This window comes from Abramis brama (assembly GCF_963993115.1).
Source record: "Abramis brama genome assembly, chromosome: 4".
Classification (NCBI taxonomy): domain Eukaryota; kingdom Metazoa; phylum Chordata; class Actinopteri; order Cypriniformes; family Leuciscidae; genus Abramis; species Abramis brama.
In genome coordinates this window covers 44179809-44196932 of record NC_139966.1, presented here as the reverse complement: position 1 = coordinate 44196932, position 17124 = coordinate 44179809, and the positions used below count along the sequence as shown (strand labels likewise).

Here is a 17124-nt window from a genome sequence, read left to right as displayed (position 1 = left end):
ATATACAGTACTTATATATATATATATAATATATATAAAAAAAAATTGAATAAATATTTACAAAAATAAAATAGCTTATATAATAACTTTTAATAAAAATATAAAATTTACACCACATTACACTTACAGTCTGAACTTTGCCATAGAAAAGTCAACATATATGTAATATATTGAGGTACTTTTACTGACCTTGAAGAATTTCATTATTTTAATTAGTGTTTTTTTTTTTTTTTTTTTTAAAGGACAATTGTATCATCTTGACATTCCTGACTTCATGCCCCCTCAAAAAAAAAAAAAAAAAAAAAAAAAAAGATATATACACATAATAAAGCACCATTGACCCCTTTGCTATTGTTTTTGGATGCACTGGGTTCAGAGAGCAAAACTGTAACCAAGCATTGTGCAAAGTGGGAACAGTGAGTGCTTTTGCACACTTGGAGGACTTTCAGGGTAAACTGTAGGTCATCCTGTTACACTGACCTAAGACCAGTGTAGCACATCCAAATCCTGACCGGAATCATTTAACATCAATGGCAGCGATGGTCTCAGACCAGTGTTCACGAGACACTCGCTATCAGATCTAAACCAGAGCTCGACCACTGCAACCGGCCAATGAGTATAGATCCGAAACACTCTCTTGGGACCTGAACGATGGCATACACACTCACAGAAGCACACACACACACACACACAGCGCAAAATAAACAGAACGACCCCCACGGGCATGTGAAAAATAAGCAAGGTTTCACAAAATACCAAAGTAGGTCATTGATTTATTGAGTGCAAAAATCCATAGTATTTTTCCCCTTTTCTCTGGTCTCCAATCTTCCCATAAAGTAGAAAGACAGGATCATAAACACGAGGAAAAAAAGTCACTTGCACACAAAGAGATGACATTACATTAGCCGCAGCTTCTCATATTCATGTAACAATGTTCAGTTATCTATATGATAATGGAAGAGGTCTGAAACCAAACAATATGAAGACACACACAATCATGTGGACATAAAAGCCCAAAGCCTTGAGACTAAATCATGTGCGCTGCAATCTGCTCAATAGATGCCTCACGACTTCGTTTGTTTGCTTGTTCTGGGTTTGAAGACAATAAACGCCTCTCGACAAAGACAGCCATTCTCCTCTGTGCGCTGGCTGAGACATCAGTTCATGGATTGTGAGATTCAGTCACATTGATATGCATACGGCCACATGGGAAGGACAATAACGGCCTCAAAACAGTAAAAACAAAGTATGCACTGAAGATACAGATCTATATTTACCTACAGCCTCTATATGCAAATGGTTGTGTGAAATCAACCTGGCATGTTGTTCTCTTGTCGTCACTGGAATTCAAAATCAACAATGGTGTTCTGGAATATGCGTTTTCATAAGAGAGAGAAAATCCAATTTTCATGGCACAAACACCTAATTGGAGTGGATTATTTGTGCCCTATTTGGCAACGAGACAATAAAATGATGAATTCTTTGCTTTTAAAGTCTACATGTATCTTTGTCAAAAGTGTTAGGCCTGAGGCTTTTTAAGGTAGAAGTGTGGGAGGCAAATGCACACATTTCAAGACAAGAGACTACGGATAGAAGAATAAATGAAGACAACACAAAAAAAGGATAAACAACAGGAGATGAAGATGAAGAGGTGGTTGACAAAGAAAGGCAGTGATGAAATATCAAACTTATTTGCTCAAACATCATTTGTTTAAAGTCCTAAAATGATATTTGCAACAAAGGCCAAACTTCAGCCATTATATACCAGGGTGGTATAGAGCAAATTGAGCAAAAGGTCATTTAAATTCATGAATAATTACCAAGATAAACATACAGAGATGCACAATACAGTGTTCAGCCACAACATTAAACCCACTGACCACTGTGAAGTGAATAACATTGATTATATCATTACAATGGCACCTGCCAAAGGGTGGGATATATTAGGCAGCAAGTGAATAGTCAGTTCTTGAATTTCATGTGTTGGAAGCAGGAAAAATGGGTGAGCGAAAAGATCCCAGTGATTTTGACAAAGGCCAAATAATGGCTAGATGACTGGGTCAGAGCATCTGCAAAATGGCAAGTCTTGTAGGGTGTTCCCAGTATGCAGTGTTTAGTACCTACCAAAAGTGGTGCAAGAAGGGACAAGGGGTGAACCGACGTCAGGGTCATGGTTACTGATGCACGTGGGGAGTAGAGCTACTGTAGCTCAAATTGCTAAATAACTAAACTCATGATAGAAAGGTGTCAGACTACACAGTGCATCGCAGTTTGCGGTGTATGGGGCTTCACAGAAGCAGACGGTAAGAGAGCCAATGATAACCCCCGTCCAGCGCCGAAAGCACCTACAATGGGCACATGAGCATCAGAACTGGATTATGGAGCAATGGAAGAAGGCTGCCTGGTCTGATGAATCACAATTTCTTTTAAATCAGGTGGATGGTCGGGTGCGTGTGCATTTTTTACCTGGGAAAATTATGGCAACAGGATGCACTATGGGAAGAAGGCCGGTAACTATTGCCTTAGCATATCAGCTAGTTTTTTTAATATCAATACATCCTTTCAAACCTTTCAGTATAAATTGCACAGATGATTCATGCACAATAAGACCAGGAACGATTTTGATATTTAAGGCATATACATGTCCACACTGATCCAAAGAGAAGGTTCAGAGCGCAGGGTCAGACAGATCACAAAGCGTCTTCAACAGACAGGGGACACAGAACCTCCCTCACCATGATCACAGTGCAGGACTCCACCAGCACTAGGGATCTAATCAGCAACTTTCTCATCCATACGAAGCAAACAGAACTATACCGTTCCTCCCTGTATCTTCATTCCTCTCCGCCCTGTCCGTGGCTTTCTTTCAGACTAGATTCAGGTCAACAGCAACAAACACAGAGAGTGTCCTTTCATCAGGCATTGTTTGGCTTGTGTCTTTCACACTAGGGAAACACAATCAGCGGGTAAGAAGAAAGACAAGGGAGACAGAGAGAGACCACAAAGGGAGCTGATTTTTCTCTTGGCTCATAAAATGTATTATTAATCCAATTTTTTACATGGGCCCTTAAATTTGGCTCAACAGGGGAGGGGGGGAAAAACTGGATTGAGCAAATTAATGAGGTAAACGTAATGATCTGAGATGATCAAAGGCAATCGGTGTTGAGCAAGTACAGGCCACCAATTAAGAAAATAAGCCCAGGAACGGACTTAAATATGCACCACGGCAAACGATGAAAGACAGGGTCGACGGGAACGTACTAATTTCCCTAAACGAAATTGTTGAGTTATGCGGCGAGATGACTCAGAGTGTGGTGGTTAAGGACAGGGATTAGAGGAGGAACGCAGAAACCTTGAAATCCCACAAGACCACGAGAACAATCGGTTTTGAAAAAGAAACAATGAGATGAGTCGCTATTCAGCAAACTCTTTTGAGCAAAACGCTGGAGTGTCGCAAATCTGACACCACAAAACGGAGGTGAAATGAATAAACGAATAGATCAATTAATTGAACAAAGTCTTTGTAAAATTTTAAAAATGTTCCTGGCCTTTGTGATAAAGAGCATCAACTCTTGACGTACATTCAGGAACACTTGCATTCAAACGACAAATGCTTGTCATTATTATTCAGCGTGATAAAAGCATAGCCTCTCATTTATCCTTGATTGATCAAAGTGTCAAGGCAACCCAGCCCTCACACACATCCACTTTCAACAGCGGACCTTTCAAATGTTTCTGTGTGATAGAGGGGCAGTGTCACCAAACATGTCCACTGTCCATCGCAAACATTTCAAGAGAAGCTAGCTTTCATCCTCCAACACATACTGATTCACATGGAGTTTACTTATGATGACCAATCAGATGACAAACAGTCTCTCATAGCCAGATTAAAGGGCATATGGTGTGGTCGACATTACTGCCATTCACTTAGACAAGAAGAGACCATCTGACCGACATGTAGAGTAACCAACCATAGTTTGTTTTGTGTACCTTTCAAGGGCAGGTTTATCTACAATAGAAAACAATAGAAAAATGATGCATGTCCTGAAGTAAAAAGCACAATTTCACAGACATAACAAAACATTACAGTTGGAGAAAGTATGCTTCATTTATTAATAATTGATAATAAGAACATTTACATTATGTGGGCAGAAGAGGTTCTCACACTTTCTTTCTGATTTAAAAATATGCACACAAAAACAAAAATGTACATCAATTTTTCTGAAATTAGTGAGACATATTTTAAGGTCACTTACCTATTCAGGTTTCTAATAATAATAATAATAATAATAATAAAACATTCTAAGGCGAGGAGTCTATTAATACATTATTATTTTTAACAACTTTGTAAGTTGTCCTCTAGTCAATAGAGGGGATCAAAAAGATTTTTTAAAAACAAATCAATACTTTAATTCAGCAATGATGCACTAAATAAAAATTAAAGTAAAGACATTTGTAGTTACAAACTTTTTGATTTCTATATCATGATAACAAAGACTGGAGTAATGGCTGCTAAAAATTCAGCTTTGCCAACACAGGAATAAATGACATTTTTAAAGCAGTTCTTTTTGATCGTAAATTTTTTTCCACAAAATTACTTTTTTTAATGCATTTTTGATTCCCTGAACATATTCCACAGACTTTTCCAGCTTTCTGGATATTTGCATGTCCCAGAATAGCTCATTTATTCAGAAGGGCTGAGAGAGGGCAGGGGAGGGGACAAGCAGCTGACCTGCCACACAACTAGAACTGCCAGGAATGGTCCTCAGATCCCATCCAACTAACTCAAACACTGGACCCCACTAGAAAGAGTTCAGCAAGCACTAAGAACCAATAAGCACACGGCACAGATGCAAGCGTATCCAATCAGAGAGACCCGAACGAGCCCCCAAACTGGAGCAGGGAGCACGAGCATCATGTGCAGCTGTGCAGATGCCCGGCCCAAAGCCACCAGAGCAATGGCCCGAACACATGGCCAGTGCTTCACTTCTGGGCTGCCTGCACAATCTGAGCCCAGAAACTCAGTTACTTTGTTCTCGCTGTTTTTTTTCCCACCCCCCATGATAATGACTACCTGTCCCAGATTCTGTGGTTATGAGAACAATCACATCAGTTGTATGTCAAAACACAATAACAATGCGCTTGGCAGACAGTTCGCCAGAGAAGAGCAGCGGGGAGAGATATCTCTCAATTTGCCAACAATTAAATATTTTATGGTTTCGTAAAGAAACTTAGTGTCTTTCATCCATTCTAATCCTGACCTCAAAATTGGGGTATTTTGGTTCCCAATCTATTTCTGCCGTTCTATAAGCCAGCTTCTGCATGGTTAAGTAGAGACAATGTTAAGACAAGCCTTTTAAGCCCATTAGCCTTATAATTCATATGTCTTGGCAAATGTTATTCAGCGTAGTCCAAGATCTGCTAGCACTATCTTCCTGCTGGCTTGTTGGAGCAGGAAAGAGGGAGAAAGAGAGTAAGAAAGAGAGGTGGGAGGAAGTGAGAGAGAGAGAGAGAGAGAGAGAGAGAGAGAGAGAGAGAGAGAGAGAGAGAGAGAGAGATTTTTTTTAACAAACCTTTATGAACTACACAACATCAAAAAACAAAAACAAAAAACACTGCATTTACAAGAAATCACATAGAATTAGGCCTACTCAAATTCGTCAACAAAGTGCAATGTGTCATTTTCAATCCAGCACAACATTCTTTGTACACTCCACACCTCTTCAAAGTTTTCCATTTTTTTCATATGAGAATAAAAAATAAAATCATGTTTTATTCTTGCTTTTATGAGCCCCTTAAACAACAATTCAACATTTTTACTACTGCCAGCAATTTCATATTTCCTACTAATATAAACTGCCATTTTGGCTTGACCTAAGATAAAAATGTAACCTTTCTCCTTTCTTCTTTTTTCCTTTACAATATTTAAAAAACAAAAATAAACACAATCATTGTAAACATTTCATTAACATTAGCAAATAAAATCTCCAATAAACCAAATAAAGGTCTTAGTCTCTCACAGAGCATAAAACAATGAAATATGGTTTCTTGTTCACCATAAAAAGGACAATTATCGGTTTCACTTTATTTGGATGGTCCTTTTAACACATTCTGTTGACTATAAGTAATGTTGCACCTACATGTCTACTAACTCTCATTAAAGTGTTAGTACAGTATTAGTAGACTGGTAGGGTTAGGGTTAGAATAAGCTGAAATGTAGATGCAAAGTTACTTATAGTCAGTAGAATGTCTGTTGAGGAGCATCACAATAAAGATTTTGCAGATATTAAGCAGACAATCTACTAAAACTCTAATGAGAGTTAGTTGACATGTAGTTACAAAGTTACTTATAGTCAACAGAATGTTCAAAAGGGACCATCAAAATAAAGTGTTACCCAATTATCTTGCACATTTGGATTCAACAATGAGATAAAAGCATTTATAGCAACAATTCCATGTAAAATTCACCATTGAAGATCACCCACATTTTCAGTCAATGGTGGTTTGTAACAAAAGCCCCAAAAGGGTTTGACATCAAAATCAACACTTAAATGATTTCTCCATGGTATATCCATATGTTTTAATTTCTCTTCATTTATCACCTTTACACAAACTTAATATAAATATTTCCCCCCATTGTATCAAACATTATGTCTCTCAAATTCTCTGAAGTCATTAAAACATTTTAATTTTCTATTACACTTTTAGATATCACCATCCAAGGAAAATTATCCATTTTATCAGGAAGAGCTTGAATTGACAAAAAGTTCCAGTCTTCTTCACTCAAAAAAAAAAGACTGTCCTTGTTGATTTAATTTCATGTCTCTGTGCAAGTGAATCTGCATTGTCCAACTCGCACGATATCAGCCTTTTCTATTAAGTCTTTCATTTTAACAAATTTGGCTTTTGTAAAAAGTTGTATCAACCACAATAAACCATTTATCAATGGCTCTTCCAAAAACCAATTCAGAGACTGATATGACAATGATCTTTTGGCCTGTACCATACACCATGCTTTTCTTAAACTTTCATAAAAGGAAGAGATAGACTTCAAATTAAAACTCCTACAATCTGTCCAAAAGATATTTCTTCTAAAACCCCACCCTCCAACCTTACTTAAAAAGCAACAGGCTGGTCCAAACCATGAAATACTAGGACTGTATAAAAACTTTTGAACAAACTGTAGCCTAAAGGCTACTGTCCCGCTTATAAGGTCAACAACCTTACTTGCGACCACCTTCTTCCTTTGGAAGGTACAGAACATTTATGTGGTAACCAATGTAATCTAATCCAAAAATAAATTGATCATCCTGACCTGTATTTACAAGAACCCCTTCAGGAGGCTCTAAAACTGTTAATCTGTGCCATAATGAGGAGGCTACTAAATTATTAATAATCAATGCTCTCCCCCTAAAGGACATTTTATGTAAAAAGCCATTTCCACCTTTCAAATCTTCCTTCTACATTTTCAAGAATATTTTCCCAGTTTCTTTGCATTATTATTTCATCACCCCAAAATATTCCAAGATATTTCAGACCTCTTTGTGACCAAACAATTTCACCTGGTAATACCAGTTCTCCTTCATTCCATTTTCCAACACTATATACTGAACTTTTGGCCCAGTTTACTTTTGCAGATGAGATTTTTGCATAAATGTTAACAATATCAACCAGCTTGTCAATATCATCTTGTCCACTGGTTAAAACTAAAACATCATCTACATATGCTGATAGCTTTATAGGTGGAAAGGTACTCTCATCTGTAAAACCATCTAAATGACTCCTAATTTTATTTAGCATGGTTTCTATTGCTATAGAATAAAGCATCCCTGACAAGGCGCATCCTTGTCTAATCCCCCTTTGAATTTTAAAAGGGCTACTCAAACCACCATTGATTTTCAGTACACTTTCAATATTTTCATAAAGCACTAATCAAGGCAGTGAAAGCAGGTGGAAAAACCAAAAGTTTTGAACATGTACCATAAAAACTGATGATCCACCCGATCAAACGCCTTCTCTTGATCTAGGGGAATTAGGCCACATTTTTTCCAAAACAGTCTTCCAAAACATCTTGAATTAAGGATATATTATCCATGATTGATCTATTAGGTACACAATAGGATTGATCTAAATGTATAACCTGTCCAATTACTTTCTTCAGTCTGTTCGCCAACGCTTTTGATAAAATCTTATAAACAGTGCATAATAAAGAAAATGGCCTCCTGTTTTGTATCTCTTTGAGATCACCTTTCTTGGGGAGCAAAGTTAAAACAGCTCTTCTGCAGCTTAGTGGCAGTTGTCCTTTATCCAAACTATCACTTAAAACTGCAAGTAGATCTTCTCTCAACAAATGTCAATATGCCTTATAAAAATCAACAGGCAACCCATCCAATACTTGTGCTTTACCATTCTTCATTCTCTGCAAAGCATTAAAAAGTTTGTCTATTGTTAAGGGACATATCAGTTCTGCATATGAATCTTCATTTACTTTTGGTAGATTGGACACAAATTCAGCCATTAACTGGCCATCCACAACACTGTTGGAATACAGCTCCTTATAAAAACCGACAGCCCTTTTTCGAATGTCAGAAACCTCAGAACTTTTCCATCTTCTGACCGTAAACACTGAATACTTTTTCTTTGGCCATTTTTCCTTTCTAAACTGAAGAAGAACTTGGACAGGGCATCCATTTCAGAAAGACTATGAAATCTGGATCGAACCAACGCCCCCAGTGACCTTGTACCTAATAGATCTGCTAAGGCTGCTTTTTTTCCTTTAAGAGCCCGCAATTGGTTTTGATTTGCAGAGGCAGGTTTGATTTCCACCTCAGGATTTGACAGACATCCTTCACCTTTTTGTTTCATTCAACTTTTTACTGAGTCAATAAATAAGGAAAGATCTGGAAAATAATTTAACTTTAAATACTGCTTCGTCCTCTTTGAGTAATTCACCCACCATCTCATCCAGCTCAATATCCATTGTCTCATAATTTTTTTGAATTCATTTCTCACTACTCTTCACTCTATTACTCACCAAACCTCACCAACTTCGCTTTCTTTTTCCACCCTTTGACCTTCATTATGACTTTGAGACCCACTTTCATCTTCTATACCATTTGACACATTTTTGTCCCACTTTCCCGCATCCAAAGCATTTCATGCTCTCCGTTGTTGCAAAAATTACATGATCAAAGCTATCAACTTTGAATTTAAAAGCAATATTCAGTTCATCAATATCACTCCTCAAAATCATATATACTTGTCTGCAGAAAGGCACAACGTGTTTCAACAACGGGGATTTGCAGCCTAAGGGAATTTTCTTAATCGCCGAAACCAACTGTCCATATCGAGATCATTTATGTTGCAGCGCTTCGTCACTAATAAATGGAGGCACATTGGAAAGCAAAACCTTTCTCGCTGGATTAACAAGTGGGAAAACATTGATCAAACTATCATTGAGGACTATCCCGTTTTCAACTGTCGCGTTCACTTTTTCAATTTTGTCTAAAATTACACCACAGCACCGTTCATTCTCGACGCCGAACGAATACTACTGTGACCAACCACCGCTAACACACATTCTTCGACTGAGCACTCAACTCCAACCGGCACTTTTATTCCATGCTGCATTGAGTGAGTGAGTGAGTGAGTGAGTGAGTGAGTGAGTGAGTGAGTGAGTGAGTGAGTGAGTGAGTGAGTGAGTGAGTGAGTGAGAGAGAAAAGTATGCTCTAGCAGGCCGCCACATGTTGAAGAATTTGTTTACCATTTCCTGTCCTGTGATCAACACAGTTCAAACGGACAACAGAGGAGATATGGTAGGCGAAAAGGATTCTGATCTGTTCTTCTGTTCCTGAGGGTCAACGTACCTTTAAAGGGACAGTTCACCCAAAAAATGAACATTGAAATAATTTACTCACCCTCATGCAAACCCCTTTTATTTTATTTCCTTTTTATAAAGGGGATATTTTTTAGTGTTTAACAACCTAATGCTAAGACTTAAACATTATTATTAAATCAACAAGGACAGGCTTAAACGATTCAGGTCACTTTTATAACACTTTTAGGGGCCACTTACACAACACGTTTTTGCTTTTAAAAATGTAAGATGTGGGGCAGTGGAACGAAAAAAACGCAAGGTGTAGAGACATTTTTTTTAAAAGCTGAATTTCTTTCAACTTGAATTTGGTTTATGCACGAGACGCTGAAAAAGATGCAATATGTGAGTACAACAGTCAAACATGTCCATCGAATGCATGTTTTCATATATAAGCGATGGAAAAGCAGCACAGTGGAATGAAAAAAATGAATACTGTGGGAATGGACAGTTTCCAGTCCCCACGTAATGGAATGGAAAAGAGCAGCAGAGCACATCTTTCAAAATTTCTCTTTTTGAGTTCTACAGAAGAAGGAAAGTTATGTGGTTGGGAATGAAATGATGGTGAGTAAATGACAGTATAACTTGCCTTACGAAAATGAACTGATGACGAGATTAAAACAGAACATGAAATCCAGGCTCTTTAGAAATTCCCCCAGAAAGAACTAAAATTTTTCTTGTTCTATCCGTTTTCTTTTTTATTGACTTACACGGCGATGATTTTTTTTGTTTTCTTTTGAGAGTCAGTTTAGAAGTGGCCTCGGGGATAAGGACTATAACTGGTCTATAATCCAGCTGTGCCGGAGCTATAGGTATTCACAGAACCGGTTAAGAGATAATCTGAAGAGCAATGTGAATTTATCTATCTGAATGACAAGAGTAAATGAGTGAGTGAATGAGTAAGTGAGAGAGAGAGAGAGAGAGAGAGAGAGAGAGAGAGAGAGAGAGAAATGTTTCTCTCCCTCCCTGCAATCGGAAACCAATCCCTGATTCTGCGTGGAGATATGGAGAAACTCTGCGACTAACACAGCTTAAAATAACTCTTACGACATGATATTTAAAAAAAAAAAAATGTTTATTTTTTTTCAATGGAAGTTTCTGTTGGAGTACTGGTATTAAAAACAGCAACATCCATGATAGAATGTCTAGTTATGCTGTCAGAGAAGGATTCAATTCAAAACAAAGTCAATGGGTTCTGAATGAAGAAACAAAAACTGTCTCTTATAAGAGCCTGACAATGAAGAAAAAAACAACAACAGTCATTATGGAAATTATGAGGCAAGGCTTTAAGGGGTAATAGCCAAAACTCACTCTGTATAAAGTGTTAATAAAACATTTGCCAAAAACGGAACAGCCTTCTGTGCTTTCAACATGACCCCACTAAAAAGAGAAAATGAATTCTGACAAAACAAAAAGATTTCCATCAGACTTCATTGGAACTTTTTTCTCTTTTGCTTGTTAAACCCTTGTCTTTCTATTACATTACATTTCATTCCTATAATAAATTATAGAAATCACACTAGTTGATTATATGACTACTTTATCACAACGTTTATGAATTTGTGAACACTGAAATCAATCACCAGCGTATTAAAGTCAACCCAGTAATATATGACTTACTTGAGCAAATTACTTCTCTCCTCTCAACAGCAGTCAGCGTTAATTTTTCATAAGATTTATGTGTGAACTCAACAGCTGGATTTTATGATGGAGTTCACTGCGATCTGTTATACAGCAGTAAGATCCATTAAAATATTTAAAAATCATACCTTTTCTGTGCAAGTCATATTTGTGAGTGCAAAAAACTGCACATGAAAGAAATACTGTACAGTACACGCCTAAAAAAAAAAAAAAAAAAAAAAAAAAGGATGGTCAGTGTAACGATATGAACGTGTCCTGGGGTGATTGAACTTCAAAAAGTTATTTTAGAAGTCAAACAATATTAATCTTTTATTTAAATGTCAAAGTTCCTCTTATGTAAAATTAAGAAAATTATGTTTCTCCAAATTATGATTAAGTGCATTTCAAACCAACAATTCAGGGATGTGTTTGCAATGATATATTTTTCCATACACCAATTAACAGAAGAAACCGCAACTTACTTTTCAATATATGTGAAAGTTTACTATAAATACATCTAAGCACCGTTTTGCCACATTGTTTACCACTATTGCACTATATAATTAATCATAAGGCTCATATACTGACCATTGCACATCTGCACTAACACTGACTAGGCTACTGTTGATATAAAGTAGTTTAATTTTTCAACAGAGTGATTAAGCTTTTTTTTTTAATTCTGTCCTACAATTATATTTTAGCTTTACAACTTTATAAATATATTATTTAAGTTTACTTTTAAGTAAAAAAAGTTTTTTTTACTTTCCAAAAAATAATGCACTGTCTGTGGGTTTGCAGAAAACACTTACTCTTCAAAGATGTGTAAGAGAATAATTAAAAGTTGGGGTGAACGAATAGCAAGGATATTATTAGCCATATGCACACCTTTTCAGTATATGCACAGCAGCTAAATGAAAATGTATAAATAATTATGTAAAGAGCTGATAGTGAAACTGACAGCATTTGGAGTGAGATCTGCTGCGGTCTGAGGCAGGAATGATCGAGACTCGAGTTGCTGATGATTGGAGGGGAACGCGCTCTAATCCCAGCTGGATTACTCTGACTATGGAATAGGGAAAGATCGCAATAATAGCGGTCTGAGAGAGGGAGAGATCGCGGAGCTCCTGCCGGTTAAGGGCGCTCATCTACATGCAGTCATGCGAGCCGAGGCTCCGCGCGCTCTCATACTGACCACCTAAACACACGCACATATTACAACTTTAAGTTCAATGCGGTCTCGAATCACTCACCTAATGTTGTGTACGGCTTCGTCCACGTGTCTCGAAGGAAAACGACCCTCCGGGAGAGGTAAACAGGGTCGGGATGTTTTATTTGGGTTGATTTGCGCTGGTCTCTCAAGGACGAGGTGAAATCCCAGGGCTGGTCACACACAAACAACAACGCCAGAGCAAATTACAAAAGGCAAAGACTTGGGGGAGGAGAAGTCAATTTGTTTCGTGTTCTAAACAACAGGCTCTGAGCCAAGAGTGGTTACCTTAGCGTCAATGCTCGGCTGAGCAAAGCAAATGTGTCAAAACTGGACCATTTAAATCCAAAACACTGGGCTTGGCTAAAGCGCTACATGCAGTTCATAGCAGTTAATGTGCGCGCGCTCTACCTGAGGCGCATCGCGAGCTACAGGCGACAGCACACGACGTCTGTAGGCTACTTCTCTGAATATAATTCTCGTTCAGGTAATGTCAAATAGGTCCTGCTAAACGTAGACTAAATCGTATCCCGCACGCAAAGACTGCATTTGGGGATGTCTAAATTTGAGTGAGCGCAGAGTTCAATTTTGACACACTTTCTTATTCATTCACAATTGTAGCTGCTCTTGAATGCCTCTTTACTGGGGTCTAATCAGCGCGAGCCCCTTCAGGTGCCTTATATTAAGGCGCAAATGTCAATAACCGTCATGTCATCTTCCCTCGCAAGCAACACTGACTTGTCTACGCATGATGAACCTCAATAAATTCTGGCTAAAATTACTGTCAGGAGTGTGTGTAAATGCTTTATACATAACCTGTGTGCCGGTGGCGCAGGGATGCGCACAGGTGTTCATCGCGCGCCCGTCATGAGCTCGTGCACTAGCAGGTTCCCACATGCGCCCTGTTTTAATTTACCTGTCAAGTCACGAGCCAGGGCATTACACAACAACACGCTAGTGTTTTCAAAATGTTTTGGACTGTGCTTAAAATATGCGTATACAAACAAATATGCTAATAATGTTTATTTTGATTTATAGCCGAATTTATGTAATAGTGGGCTATAGTATTCATAAAATGCTACTTATTCAATTTAATAGGCACCAAAACTAGCCACTTTCTGAATTGGCCATGAACTCAGACAGAGACAAGGCATTTGCTTCTGCATGTTTGATTCCTAAAATGAAATTTGCTACCGATTTGATTTCATCTATCCAAACATCCGTGGATTATTCAATAAGATCTGCATTTAATGCAATTTATTATTTGAGTGAAACATTAAATTTCATGGAGCTTTTGTTCAGGTTTATTCAACGATTAAAAAATGATAAATTGTATTCTGGCTTATTTGTTTGAAGTTAGTTTGTTTGTAAATTATCATATGCTGGCAGAAGTTTGACGCGCGCATCAAGTACGCGTGCACGCGCATATTCAGGTTCCTCTGCGCGCGCCACCGAACATGCACAGTCCTAAGCATCGAAGTTTGAATGGGCTTTTCTGTCCTGTAATAAAATACATAAGATAAGTATATATAACCGACAATTACGATATAACTCTTGTTATTTCATTGATAATAGGCTACAGACGTCGACTGTAGCCTAATCGAGAGACCCACTTAAAAAAAAAAAAAAATCCCTCAAATCCCATCAAACAGTCTAGTCAAGTGCACTTGAACCGAACAGTTTTGCATGTAATGCGGATCTTTTAAAAGTGGATAAACATTTATTTTGCGTAAGCTATTTACTTTTACTTTTAAGGCCAATATTGGCATTTAAAACATTTTAAGTCTGTTTGTCATATTAAAATAGACTGGTTGTTAATATGTTCCAAATGAAATGACATTGACGTTATTGTCCTGTTGTTAGAGAAAAGCCAAGGTTTAAAAAAAACAAAGCAAGCATAACTGAGGTATTTTCGTTATGTTGCGGGCTTCACAAACCAAGAATGAAGCTGCTTCTGGGGAAATTGGTTAAGGGCATTATTCAGGGTGAAAACACGGCACAAGTCAAATAGCTAAAGCTCACAGTGATAAATTATAGCAGAATATTAAAAACGCTAATGCTTAATCTTTACATAGTCCTTTGATGAGAGGAAAATTATAGCATTTTGATTTTTCTCTTGCCCCATTAATAAGCCATATCTAATCTACTGCATATTATATTGTATGATACATGAATGTGTATTTATAACATAACATGTAAGACATGTAGGTACAGCATGTAAATCACATTGAGCGGCTTGAGAGGATATTTTTGCACAGACTTCAATGCTCAAAAATAGTCATAACTGACCTCTAGCGGTGGATAAGTCTTATTGCAAGCCGGTAGAGAATTAAGTATTCATTGACAGTCAAACTGCAGGACTTTCTCCCTTTCTAATGCACAGTCATGTATAGCTCATTGCCACATCGGAAACACAGATCCGTCTGTTCTATTCCAAGCAAAAGAATGAAGGAAACAGTCTCAAACGATACGCATGTTATGCATCCTGCGTCCTGTTCAAGCTGAACCATATCTGTGCTTTCCATCCGAGAAACTGCCCAGAACTAATCCTTCAGTTTCTTTCAGTCACTGACATCCTCGATTAACTGTTCAGATTCCTTTTACTGACTGTAATAAACCTGGAGCTTTTAGATGTTACATAAAGCCATCTATTATTACAACAACAAAAAAAAGAATAATAAAATCATAACGTTATTTAAAAAAATACAGAATAATAAAAAAAAATCATATGAGTAATAAAAATATGATCTTAAATGTTAAGAAATAAAACATATTTTCTCCAATTTTATGTAATGCATAAGGTCTCTCCGGAAAAAAAAAAAATGGGACAAAAGCTGTCACAATAGCGGAACCCTTTGGAAAGGTACTAATATGTACCATTTAGCTATTAATATGTAAACTTTACATAATAATATGTGCCTTCAAGATACTAATATGCCCCTTAAGGGGTAAATAAGTTACAAAAGTGTGCCTTTTGTTCTGCCCCAGTGACAGTTTGAAGAAAAGTATAAAATGTATGAATTAGCTTTTAATTTAAAAATGGAAATACATTTATAGAAAAATATTGTTACAATTAAGCCAAAGTAAAAATTATGAATTGCTCTCTCTCTATATATATATACTGTATATATATATATATTTTGTCATTAAGTAGATTGATATATTACAGTAAATAAGTTGGTACATTAACATTATTTACTTAAATAAGTTGGTACATTAACATTATTTACTTTAATGACATACAGTTATCAAAATGTCATCCTTTAATGCTTGCTGTCACTGTATTTTTTAACAGTAAAGTTCTGGCGAGAAGAGCTACCAGATTTTAACTATAAAAATTTAGTGTAAGACTTAAAAATTCTTATGATCACCTCATAAAAGATAGTCCAGCTTTCATTAAATGCATTTGATTATATTTTCCATAATAAAGCAGCACGGTGTCAATGAACGGCTTTATAAAACATAAACAGCACAAAAGGCGGCCAGTTCAGGCTCTCCTAGCAAGTGAATCCAGCGAATTAACTCTTTTTTGTCTCGCATTGTTATAAATGCCCTTGCTGCAATGTTCATTTTGGGGGTTCATTATTGGATTCTCCATATTATTTGTTGTGGTTTAAAGTCTTGCGAGTTTTGGGAGCCCCATTTGTCTTCACAGAAGATAAGATGGGAATTTGGTAATCTTCCAGTCTGCTTTTCTTCTATATCTAAATAGCCTATCTGTGTTATAAGCACAGTGATTAATGCTGAAGGGATTTAGAGAGGAGGATACAAATGCAGACAGTCTCTCATCAGCCCATATCAAACAGCCAGGGAGATGTTTAATATATGGGTGTATTTGGTCTCCAGCTTACAGCTGTCTGCTTAAAGCTTTATTACTAAAGAATCATTTGGAGGGGGGGAGAGAAAGCATCTCTTGATAGAATGAGTGACTAATAACTAAAGCCGACAGCGAGCCCAAAAAACTCGCTTTCTCTCTCTCGCACACGCAAGCGCACACACTGGGCAAGTGACAAGACCGCTCTGTGCGCACAACAGAGAAGTAAAAATGTGACATATTCTTGCTGGCGGTGGGATAAAACTCAATCAACCTAAACCGTCTTCCCTCAGACAAAATTACACATGCAACACACACACAAGTGTATGCAAACTTAAGGTGATCCTACACAAACTGAACCACAACAATCCAACATTTTCTCATGCAGTGTGTCCAGTATTTAGCCACGACCGTCATCAACGGCTTAGGAATGAGCTACTAATGCCGTGCGGGAAGCGACTGCCACCACTAAACCGATACCTCACCTCTCCAGGTAAAACAGCAGCCCCACAACCCTGCGTGCTGCATCAGGGAGCAGCAGAGACAGAGAGACAGATTGTGTGAGAGTTCTGTCTAATCCCCATAAGCATCAAGGCAGCAGCTGCCAT

At 37.5% G+C, this 17124-nt stretch overlaps 1 protein-coding gene across 4 annotated transcripts in view; it reads right to left on the bottom strand.

Annotated features, from left to right (window-relative positions):
- sox5 (SRY-box transcription factor 5) overlaps window positions 1–13257 on the bottom strand; it is a 202461-nt gene extending 189204 nt beyond the window's left edge. For 3 of the 4 annotated variants that reach the window (XM_084111806.1, XM_084111809.1, XM_084111807.1), the window contains exons 1-2: window positions 12991–13257; window positions 12746–12875 (exon numbers count right to left, since the gene is read on the bottom strand). The gene's annotated coding sequence lies outside the window, so the exon portion shown is untranslated. Of the gene's footprint in view, window positions 1–11644; window positions 11666–12745; window positions 12876–12990 lie in introns of those variants that run through there. The other variant, XM_084111808.1, reaches the window with a different exon arrangement.
- Window positions 13258–17124: the final 3867 nt, after the last annotated feature.